The sequence below is a fragment of the Somniosus microcephalus genome, chromosome 13, assembly GCF_052327205.1.
Source record: "Somniosus microcephalus isolate GS21.2 chromosome 13, FLI_Smic_1.0, whole genome shotgun sequence".
NCBI classification, from domain to species: Eukaryota; Metazoa; Chordata; class Chondrichthyes; order Squaliformes; family Somniosidae; genus Somniosus; species Somniosus microcephalus.
In genome coordinates, this window is record NC_140999.1 from 101,308,443 (window position 1) to 101,321,135 (window position 12,693).

Genomic DNA, 12,693 nt, shown 5'->3' on the forward strand with positions numbered 1-12,693 from the left:
TCAATACTTGCGTTGGTGACAGGTAAACACTCGATAATGGTCGAATGAAATAACTCAACAGGGTCAACTTTCGTCGTGTCTTCATTTTCAGGTAGTGGCAGGCACGACAGGCCATCAGCATTGCCATGCTGTTTTGTACCTTTGAATTCTATCTGATATTGATGTGCCCCTAAGAAAAGAGACCATCTCTGGAGACGCTGTGCTGTCATCACCGAAACACCCTTCTTAGGGTTAAAAATGGACACCAACGGTTGATGGTCCGTCAGAAGTGTGAATTTTTGGCCCTGTAGGTAATGATTAAACTTCTTCACTCCCCATACAAGGCTAAGGGCCTCCCTATCGATCTGCGCATAGTTGCGCTCAGTGGAGGTCAATGATCTGGATGCAAACGCGACTGGCCTTTCCGTGCCATTTGGCAATTTATGTGAGAGTACTGCCCCAATACCATATGGAGAAGCATCACAAGCCAACCGAATAGGCAGTGTCGGGTTGAAGTGAGCCAACACTTCCTCTGAGGTGATCAATTCTTTGCTTTTGCGAAATGCCTTCTTACAGTTTTCGCCCCAGTCCCATGGTACCCCTTTCTGTAAAAGAGTGTTCAACGGATGCAGCACCGTGGATAGATTTGGCAGAAATTTATGGTAATAGTTAATTAATCCGAGAAACGACCTCAACTGAGAGACATTCTCCGGAGCGGGAGCCTTTACAACTGCCGCTATCTTGTCAGGAGACTTATGAAGCCCCTCCCGGTCAATGACATGACCACAGTACGAGATCCGCTTCCGGAAGAACTCACATTTCTGCCGATTTACTCTAAGTCCATACTCTTTCAGTCTTTTGAGCACCAGTTCCAAGTTAGCGAGATGCTGTTCATCACCATCACCTGTGATCAGAATGTCGTCCAGGTAACATTGTGTGCCTGGAATTCCCTGTAATACCTGCTCCATGGCCCTCTGCCAAATTGCTGGAGCCGATGCCACTCCAAAAACCAGCCTATTGTACCGGTACAACCCTCGATGCGTGTTGATCGTGAGGTATTGGCGTGACTCTTCTTCAACCTCCATCTGCAAGTACGCCTGCACCAGGTCTATCTTGGTGAAGTGTTTCCCGCCAGACAGTGAAGCGAAAATATCCTCAATCCGTGGAAGCGGATACTGCACCGTGTGAAGCACCGGATTAACGGTGATTTTGAAATCTCCACAGATGCGAACCTTCCCTGGATCTCCTGGCTTATTGTTCGCAGGACGTTTCATAACGGGAACAATGGGCATAGCCCACTCACTCCAATCTACTGTAGACAGTACACCTGAACGTTCTAGTGCTTCCAGCTCCGCTTCAACCGCAGGTCGTATTGCATAGGGTACCGGTCTGGCTTTAAAAAATTTTGGTTGTGCATGTTCATCAATCTTGATGTTTGCCGTAATTCCTCTCAGTGTTCCCAGTCCCAGCTGGAACACCTCTTTAGCCTCATCCAATATTCTGGACAATCGTTTAGGTTTGACAGCTGTTTCCCCGGAATCTACCGTTAGTGCTTTCAAGGAGTGCCAGTCCATATTCATTTTCCTAATCCACTCCCGTCCTAGTAGTGGTGGACCTCCTTCAGGTAGCACATATAAGTCCATTACTTGGCTTCCTTCGCCCTTGTGGACCACTTCTACCTCTATTTTTCCGATGGGGTACACTCTTTGCCCCGTGTACGTTTTCAATATAATCTCCGTATCCTGTAAGGGAATATGTTGGAATAACCTTCTGTAATCTTTCTTATTCATGACCGTCAATGCCGATCCAGTGTTCAATTCCATTTTTACTTGGACTCCTGCTATCTTAAGAGTGACCCAAATTGTCTGGAGGTCTGTATCCTTACCAACGTTGTGCATTCTTAAGCTATCCAGTTCATTACTGCTAGCGTCTGAATCTGACTTCTGTTCGGTCAAACTGTTCTTTGTCACCTTGTGTACCTTTGCATATTTTCCTTGCGGTGACTTTTTGTTGCTGGTCTTCTTTCCTGACCGGCATACTTTAGCTATGTGGCCAAGCCTGCCACACGTTCTGCATTCTTGGTTTTTAAACCAACACTGGTTCTGATCGTGCGTTGTCTTTCCACAACGATAACATTTGACAGAACTCAAACCCAATTTGTTTGTACCGAGTTCCGGTGGCCGTAGCTGCATTACTGCCGTGCCTCTCGCTGCGGCCTCGTATGCTGCTGCCATAGTGACCGCCTTCTCGAGAGACAGCTCATTCTCCTCGAGCAGTCGCCTTTGTGTATCCTGTTTAAATAAACCACACACAAATCTATCTCGAAGTGCCTCTGTCAGTCCCGTTCCAAACTGACAATATTTTGCTAGCTTACGTAATTCCATCAAATATTCAGCATTGCTTTCATTTTGCAGCTGTCTTCTATTGTAAAATTTAAATCGTTCCGCTAGCATCAGCGGCGTGGGGTTAAGATGATTTTTTAGGACAGTAACAATCTGTTCGAATGTCTTATCCGCCGGTTCATCTGGTGATAACAGGTGTTTCAATTGCCCGTATGTCTTCGCACCCATTAGGTTTAGTAATGTTAGTGCTTTATCTGCCTCAGGAATTTTATTTGCCTTACAATAGTTTTGTATGCGTTCTACATACATAGCCCAGTCTTCTATATCACTGTCGAAGGCATTAATGTTCCCATGTTTAGGCATCGTAGCAATTTATCGTATTTTTAATGTTATCTAAGATGGCGGCTTCCCGCTCTTGCCGTCGTCCTCCGCCCACAAAATGGCGGTTTTCCCGCGCTTGGCGGTCTTCACCCATCCCCCGACGCTGTCTCCGCTTCACTGCGGCTCTCGCGCCTTCAGTTTCCCCAGACGCTGCGCCTTTAGCCCGAATGCGGCCCTTATCACCGGTCGCGATCGATGTCCCACGCTGCGCCTCTCGCTCGAAAGCGGCCCGGCCCTTATCTCTGGTCGCGATCGACCTCACCGCCCTTATTCCTCCGTCTTCTCAGCCCCGTCTGTACAGCCAACGCGGTTGACTTTCTGTCGCGTCACTGCCCAGCTTACCCACCACGAGATAGTAGAAGAAGCTGACAGTCGCTGATGGAGGCTTCGAGGTCAGGATGTCTTCTGCACTCCGGTTGCTCGATGCCTGCCGCTCGACGTGTCTTCCGTAGGTGATGAGGGTGGAAACCTCTCTTCGACGTCCTGTCTGTGGACGAAGTCGCCGTGGAAGTTACTGCAGCAGGGTAAGAATCGAACTCGTCGCCACTGTTAAGTCTGTGTGTTATAGTGAGAATTACTACACAGACCACAAGAGTAAACTCAACAGGTCTTTACTGGTTGGAGGTCGGACTATGCTGAATACAATATTATTACACTGTGCTTATATACCGGTGTGGTCACCACCGGTATTACGTATACAGCAGCCAAAGAAAGTAGTACCTTTCTTAAGGTGGACCAGGCTTAAGTTCTCTTAAGGTGGAACAGGTTACATACACCACACTGGGTCTTGATCGTCTTCTACACCTCGGGTCTTGGTTGTGTTTTGCACCATGGGTCTTGGTGATATGTTACACCATGGGTCTTGGTGGTGTATTGGACCATGGGTTATTGTGGTGTTTTACAACTTGGGTCTTGATGGTGTTTTACACCATGGGTCTTGATTTTGTCCTGCACCCTGGGTGTTGATAATGTTTTGCACCATGGGCCTTGCTGGTTCTTTACACCATGGGCCTTGGTGTTGTTTTACACCATGTGTCTTGATATTGATTTGCACCATGGGTCCTGATGGTGTTTTGCACCATTGGTCTTGGTTGTTTTTTACACCATTGGTCTTGTTGGTGTTTAGCACCATGGCTCTTGATGGTGTATTGCACTATGGGACTTGGTGGTGTTTTATACCATGTGTCTTGATGGTTTTTGCACCGCGGGTCTTGATGGTGTTTTGCACCACGTTCTTGGTGGTGTTTTACACCCTGCATCTTGATGATGTTTTACACCATGGGTCCTCGTGGTGCTTTGCACTATAGGTCTTGGGTGTGTTTTTCACCATGGGTCTTTATGGTGTTTAACACCATGGTTCTTGATGGTGTTTTGCACCATGGGTCTTGGTGGTGTTTTACATCATGGTTCTTGATGGTGTTTAACACCAAATGTCTTGATGGTGTTTTACACCATGTGTCTTGGTGATCCTTTGCACCATGTGTGTTAATGATGTTTTACACCACGTGTCTTGGTGGTGTTTTCTACCATGCGTCTTGATGGTTTTTGCACCGTGGGTCTTGATGGTGTTTTGCACCACGGGCCTTATTGGTGTTTTACACCATGGGTCTTGGGGGTGTTTTGCACCATGGGTCTTGATATTGTTTTACACCATGGGTCTTGATGGTGTTTTACACCATGAGGCTTGGTGGTGTTTTCCACCATGGGTCTTGGTCGTGTTTAAAAACTTGGGTCTTGGTGGGGTTTTACACATTGAGACCTGGTGGTGTTTTACACCATGGGTCTTGATGGTGTTTTACACCACAGGTCATGATGGTGTTTTACATCCTGGGTCTTGGTTGTGATTTACACCACGTGTCCTCGTGGGGCTTTGCACTATATGCCTTGGGTGTGTTTTTCACCATGGGTCTTGATAGTTCTTTACACCATGGGTCATGATTGTGTTTTGCACCATGTTTCTTGGTGATGTTTTGCTGCATGGGTCTTGATGGTGTTTTACAACCTGTGTCTTGGTGGTGTATTACACCCTGGGTCCTAATGTTGTTTTGCACCACGTGTCTTAATGGTGTTTTACACCATGGGTCTTCGTGGTGTTTTGCACCATGCGTCTTGGTGGTGTTTTACAACATGCGTCTTGATGGTATTTTACACCATGTGTCTTGATAGTGTTTTACACCACGGGTCTTGATGGTGATTCGCACCATGGATCTGGATGGTGTTCTACAACACAGAGCTTGATGGTGTTTTGCACTGTACGTCTTGGTCATGTTTTACACCATGGGTGTTGGTGGTCTTGTTGGTGTTTTGCACCATGGCTCTTGATGGTGTATTGCACCACGGGTCTTGGTGTTGTTTTATACCATGGGTCTTGATGGTTTTTGCACCGTGGGTCATGATGGTGTTTTGCACCACATTCTTGGTGGTGTTTTACACCATGGTTCTTGATGGTGTTTAACACCAAATGTCTTGATGGTGTTTTACACAATGGGTCTTGGTGGTGCTTTGCACCATGGGTCTTAATGATGTTTTACACCACGTGTCTTGGTGGTGTTTTCTACCATGCGTCTTGATGATTTTTGCACCGTGGGTCTTGATGGTGTTTTGCACCATGGGTCTTATTGGTGTTTTGCACCATGGAACTTGGTGGTGCTTTACACCATGTGTCTTGGTGGTGTTTTGCACCATGTGTCTTGATGGTGTTTTACACCATGGATCTTGGGGGTGTTTTGCACCATGGGTCTTGATATTATTTTACACCACGGGTCTTGATGGTGTTTTGCACCATGAGTCTTGGTCGTGTTTTACGCCATGGGACTTGATGGTATTTTACACCATGAGTCTTGGTCGTGTTTTACACCATGTGTCTTGGTGGTGTTTTGCATCATGTGTCTTGATGGTGTTTTACACCTTGGGCCTTGGTGGTGTTTTACACCTTGGGCCTTGGTGGTGTTTTACACCTTGGCTCTTGATGGTGTTTTACACCTTGGGCCTTGGTGGTGTTTTACACCATGTGTCTTGATGGTGATTTGCACCATGGCTCTTGATGGTGTTTTACACCATGTCTCTTGTTGGTGTTTTAGACCATGTCTCTTGATGGTGTTTTGCACCATGGGTCTTGGTGGTGATTTACACCACGGGTCTTGCTGGTGTTTCACACCACTTGTCTTGGTGGTGTTTTACACCATGGGTCTTGGTATGGTTTTGCACCATGGGTCTTGATGTTGTTTTGCACAGAGGGTCTTGGTGGTGTTTTACACCTTGGCTCTTGATGGTGTTTTACACCTTGGGCCTTGGTGGTGTTTTACACCATGTGTCTTGATGGTGATTTGCACCATGGCTCTTGATGCTGTTTTACACCATGTTTCTTGTTGGTGTTTTAGACCATGTCTCTTGATGGTGTTTTACACCATGGGTCTTGGTGGTGATTTACACCACGGGTCTTGCTGGTGTTTCACACCACTTGTCTTGGTGGTGTTTTACACCATGGGTCTTGGTATGGTTTTGCACCATGGGTCTTGATGTTGTTTTGCACAGTGGGTCTTGGTATTGTTTTCCACCATGGGTCTTGGTGGTGTTTTGCACCACGGGTCTTGATGGTGCTTTGCACCATGGGTCTTAATGATGTTTTACACCACGTGTCTTGGTGGTGTTTTGTACCATGCGTCTTGATGGTTTTTACACCCTGCGTCTTGATGGTTTTTACACCATTGGTCTTGATGGTGTTTTACACCATGGGTCTTGGTGGTGTTTTACACCACGGGTCTTGGTCATGTTTAAAAACTTGGGTCTTGGTGGTGTTTTACTCATTGAGTCCTGGTGATGTTTTACACCATGGGTCTTGATGGTGTTTTGCACCACGGGTCTTGATGATATTTTGCATCACGGGTCTTGATGGTGTTTTACACCACAGGTCATGATGATGTTTTACACCCTGTTTCTTGGTTGTGATTTACACCATGTGTCCTCGTGGGGCTTTGCACTATATGTCTTGGGTGTGTTTTACACCATGGGTCTTGATAGCTTTTTACACCATGGGTCATGATCGTGTTGTGCACCATGGTTCTTGGTGGTGTTTTGCTGCATGGGTCTTGATGGTGTTTTACAACCTGTGTCTTGGTGGTGTATTGCACCCTGGGTCCTAATGTTGTTTTACCACACGTGTCTTAATGGTGTTTTACACCTGGGTCTTGGTGGTGTTTTACAACATGGGTCTTGATGGTGTTTTACACCATGGGCCTTGATAGTGTTTTACACCATGCGTCTTGTTGGTGTTTTACAACATGGGTCTTGATGGTGTTTTACACCATGAGTCTTGATAGTGTTTTACACCACGGGTCTTGATGGTGTTTTACACCATGGGTCTTGATAGTGTTTTACACCATGCGTCTTGTTGGTGTTTTACAACATGGGTCTTGATGGTGTTTTACACCGTGAGTCTTGATAGTGTTTTACACCACGGGTCTTGATGGTGTTTTGCACCATGAGTCTTGGTCGTGTTTTACGCCATGGGTCTTGATGGTATTTTACACCGTGAGTCTTGGTCGTGTTTTACACCATGTGTCTTGATGGTGTTTTACACCTTGGCTCTTGATGGTGTTTTACACCTTGGGCCTTTGTGGTCTTTTACACCATGGGTCTTGATGGTGTTTTACACCATGAGTCTTGGTCGTGTTTTACACCATGGGTCTTGGTGGTGTTTTACACCATGGGTCTTGGTGGTGTTTTACACCACGGGTCTTGGTCGTGTTTAAAAACTTGTGTCTTGGTGGTGTTTTTCACATTGAGTCGTGGTGGTGTTTTACACCATGGGTCTTGATGGTATTTTGCACCACGGGTCTTGATGATATTTTGCATCACGGGTCTTGATGGTGTTTTACACCACAGGTCATGATGGTGTTTTACACCATGGGTCTTGATAGTTTTTTACACCATGGGTCATGATCGTGTTGTGCACCATGGTTCTTGGTGGTGTTTTGCTGCATGGGTCTTGATGGTGTTTTACAACCTGTGTCTTGGTGGTATATTGCACCCTGAGTCCTAATGTTGTTTTGCCACATGTGTCTTAATGGTGTTTTACACCATGGGTCTTGGTGGTGTTTTACAACATGGGACTTGATGGTGTTTTACACCATGGGTCTTGATAGTGTTTTACACCACGGGTCTTGATGGCGATTCGCACCATGGATCTTGATGATGTTTTACACCATGGGTCTTGATGGTGTTTTACACCATGGGTCTTGATGTTATTTTACACCATGCATCTTGGTGCATTTTTACACCACGTGTCTTGATGGTGTATGGCACCATGTGTCTTGATGCTGTTTCACACCATGGGTCTTGGTGGTGTTTTACATCATGGCTCTTGATGGTGTTTAACACCTTGGGCCTTGGTGGTGTTTTACACCATGTGTCTTGGTGGTGTTTTACACCTAGTGTCCTGGTGGTGTTTTACACCATGGGTCTTGATGGTGTTTTACACCATGGGTTTTGCTGGTGTTTTACACCTTTATCTTGGAGGTGTTTTACACCCTGTGTCCTGAACGACTATCGACCTGTCGCACTCACACCCATCATAATGAAGTGTTTCGAGAGACTGGTCCTGGCTCACATCAAAGCCAGTGTTCCCGCCTCTCTTGACCAACACCAGTTTGCCTATCGTGCAAACAGATCAACGGAGGATGCAATCACAACTGCTCTACACTCGGCACTGAATCACTTAGATGGTAAAGAGACCTACATCAGAATGCTGTTCATAGACTACAGCTCAGCATTCAACACTATCGTCCCCAACAAGCTGGCCACCAAACTCCACACTTAGAGTGGACTGGGAAAATAGATTAAAGGGTAAGACGGTACATGATCAGTGGTGTACATTTAAGGAGTTATTTTACAACTTCCAAAAAATATATATTCCACTGAGAAAAAAAGGGTGTAAAAGAAAAGACAGCCATCCGTGGCTAAGTAAAGTAATTAAGGATAGTATCTGACTAAAAACAAGGGCATATAAGGTAGCCAAATCTAGTGGGAGGATGGAAGATTGGGAAGTCTTTAAAAGACAGCAAAAAATAACTAAAAGATTGATTAAGAAAGGGAAGATAGATTATGAAAGTAAATTAGCAAAAAATATAAAAACAGACAGTAAAAGTTTCTATAGTTATATAAAAAGAAAAAGGGTGGTTAAAGTAAATGTTGGTCCCTTAGAGGATGAGACCGGGAAATTAATGGTGGGAAACATGGAGATGGCAAAAACACTGAACAATTATTTTGTATCAGTCTTTACAGTCGAGGACACTAAGAATATCCCAACACTGGACAAATGGGGGACTCTAGGGGGGGAGGAACTAAATACGATTAAAATCACTAAGGAAGTGGTACTTGGTAAAGTAATGGGACTCAAGGCGGATAAATCCCCTGGACCTGATGGCTTGCATCCTAGGGTCTTGAGGGAAGTAACGGTAGGGATTGTGGATGCATTGGTAATAATTTTCCAAAACTCACTGGACTCAGCAAAGGTCCCGGCAGATTGGAAAACTGCTAATGTAACACCCTTATTTAAAAAGGGTAGTAGGCAGAAGGCTGGAAACTATAGACCTGTTAGCCTAACATCTGTGGTTGGTAAAATGTTAGAGTCCATTATTAAGGAGACAGTAACGGGACATTTGGATAAACATAATTTAATAGGACAAACTCAGCATGCTTTCATGAAGGGGAAGTCATGTTTGACAAATTGCTTGAGTTTTTTGAGGAAGTAACATACAGGGTGGATAAAGGGGAACCAGTGGACGTAGTGTATTTAGACTTCCAAAAGGCATTTGACAAGGTGCCACACAAAAGATTATTGCTCAAGATAAAAAATCACGGGATTGGGGGTAATATTCTGGCGTGGGTGGAAGATTGGCTCTCTAACAGAAAGCAGAGAGTTGGGATAAATGGTTCGTTCTCAGATTGGCAACCAGTAACTAGTGGTGTTCCACAGGGGTCAGTGCTGGGTTCCCAACTCTTTACAATCTATATTAACGATTTGGAGGAGGGGACCGAGTGTAACATATCAAAGTTTGCAGATGATACAAAGATGGGACGGAAAGTAGTGAGTGAGGAGGACATAAAAAACCTACAAAGGGACATAGACAGGCTAAGTAAGTGGGCAGAGATTTGGCAGATGGAATACAATACTGGAAAGTGTGAGGTTATGCACTTTGGCAGGAAAAATCATAGAGCAAGTTATTATCTTAATGGCAAGAAACTGGAAAGTACTGTAGTACAAAGGGATCTGGGGGTCCTGGTGCACGAAACTCAAAAAGTTAGTATGCAGGTGCAGCAAGTGATTACGAAGGCCAATGGAATGTTGGCTTTTATTGCTAGGGGGATGGGATATAAAAACAGGGAGGTATTGCTGCAGTTGTACAAGGTATTGGTGAGACCGCACCTGGAATACTGCATACAGTTTTGGTGTCCATACTTAAGAAAAGACACACTTGCTCTTGAGTCAGTACAAAGAAGGTTCACTCGGTTAATCCCGGGGATGAGGGGGTGGTCATATGAGGAGAGGTTGAGTAGATTGGGATTCTACTCATTGGAGTTCAGAAGAATGAGAGGCGATCTTATTGAAACATATAAGATTGTGAAGGGGCTTGATCGGGTGGATGCGGTGAGGATGTTCCCAATGATGGGTGAAACTAGAACTAGGGGGCATAATCTTAAAATAAGGGGCTGCTCATTCAAAACTGAGATGAGGAGAAACTTCTTCACTCAGAGGGTGGTAGGTTTGTGGAATTTGCTGCCCCAGAAAGCTGTGGAAGCTACATCATTAAATAAATTTAAAACAGAAATAGATAGTTTCCTAGAAGTAAAGGGAATTAAGGGCTACGGGGAGCGGGCAGGAAATTGGACATGAGTCTAGGTTCGGAATGGTCATGGCCCTGTGGGTAGTGGAGTGGGCCCAGGGGCCGTGTAGCCTTGTTCTGCTTCTACTGTGTTCTAATTCTGTGTCAGATTTCAGAAGATGGTTTTATTCCTGTTCATGGCTGGGGTGGAGTTCGCCTTTACAGAAGGTAAGTACTGTAGAAAATATAGGGACAGAGTGATCTCCTGGAAGAATTTTGATCGCCTAGATGGGTCGGAGAGGAATTTCCCAGATTTTTTTCTCCCAAATTGGCCATTGGGTCTTTATCTGGTTTTTCGCCTCTCCCGGGAGATCACATGGGTTCGGGTGGATGCAGAGTGATAGAAGATTTGCGGTTAGGATCAGATCAGCCATGATCTTATTGAATGGTGGAGCAGGCTCGAGGGGCCGATTGGCCTACTCCTGCTCCTATTTCTTATGTTCTTATGTTCTTACACTCTTGGCCTGAACACTTCCCTCTGCAACTGGACCCTGGACTTCCTAACAAACAGACCCCAGTCTGTCAAATTAGGTAACCACACCTCCCCCCCTGACCCTGAACACGGGGGCCCCACAAGGATGTGTGCTGAGCCCCCTCCTCTACTCCCTCTTCACCCACGACTGTGTGGCTGTTCATTGTTCCAACACCATCATCAAGTTTGCAGATGATACCACGGTAGTAGGCCAGATCACTAACAACGATGAGTCAGCCTACAGGGAGGAGGTCCAGCATCTCATGAAGTGGTGCGCCGATAACAACCTGGCCCTTAACATCAAGAAAACCAAAGAAATCATTGTGGACTTCAGGAAGTCTAAAGGCGGAAGTCACACCCCCATCCACATCAATGGGGCTGTGGTGGAAAGGGTGGACAGCTTTAAGTTCCTCGGAGTCCACATCACGGAAGACCTCTCCTGGTCCCTCAATACCTCCTCTCTGGTGAAGAAGGCCCAGCAGCGCCTATATTTCCTAAGGAGGCTGAAGAGATGTAACCTGTCACCCCTGATCCTCTCTAACTTTTACCGATGCACAATAGAGAGCATCCTGACGAACTGTATCACAGCATGGTATGGCAGCTGTAGCTACTATGACCGGAAAGCCCTACAGCGGGTAGTCAAAACTGCCCAACGCATTACTGGCACCCGGCTACCGACCATGGAGCACATATACCAGAAACGCTGTTTACGGAGGTCACGGTCCATCATCAAAGACCCTACCCACCCCAGCCACAGTCTGGTCACCCTCCTGCCATCTGGGAGATGCTACAGATGCATTCGCACCAGTACGACCAGATTTAGGAACAGCTTCTTTCCCAGGGCTGTCATCCTATTGAACTCCACAAATAAATTCTAAAGCCTGCACATCTGCCAATGCACTTTATTATGGTTATGTTTATGTTAATGTATTACAAGCCAAATGTATGTTGAATGTTTAAATGTCTTAATCTAAATGTATACTCTCGGGAGCCGCAAGCCTACATTTCGTTGTACTGCACTTGTGCACTAACAATGACAATAAAGTTGATTATGATTATGATTATGATGGTGTTTTACACCCTGAGTTTAGATTGTGTTTTGCACAAAGGGTCTTGGTGGTATTTTACACCACGGTTCTTGGTGGTGTTTTACATCATGGGACTTGATGGTGTTTTACACCTCTGGTCTTGATGGTGTTTTACATCATGTGACTTGGTGGTATTTTACACCACGGGACTTGATGGTGATTTGCACCATGGCTATTGATGGTGTTTTACACCACAGAGCTTGATGGTGTTTTGCACCGTACGTCTTGGTCATGTTTTACACCATGGGTGTTGGTGGACTTTTGCACCATGTGTCTTGGTGGGGTTTTGCCCCCTGGGTCTTGATGGTCTTTTATACAATGTGCCTTGATGGTGTTTTACACTATGGCCCTTGATGGTTTTTTACACCATGGGTCTTGGTGGTGTTTTACACCATGGCTCTTGATGGTGTTTTACACCTTGGGCCCTGGTGGTGTTTTACACCACGTGTCTTGATGGTGATTTGCACCATGGCCCTTGATGATGTTTTACACCATGTTTCTTGGTGACATTTTAGTCCATGGCTCTTGATGGTGTTTTGCACCATGGG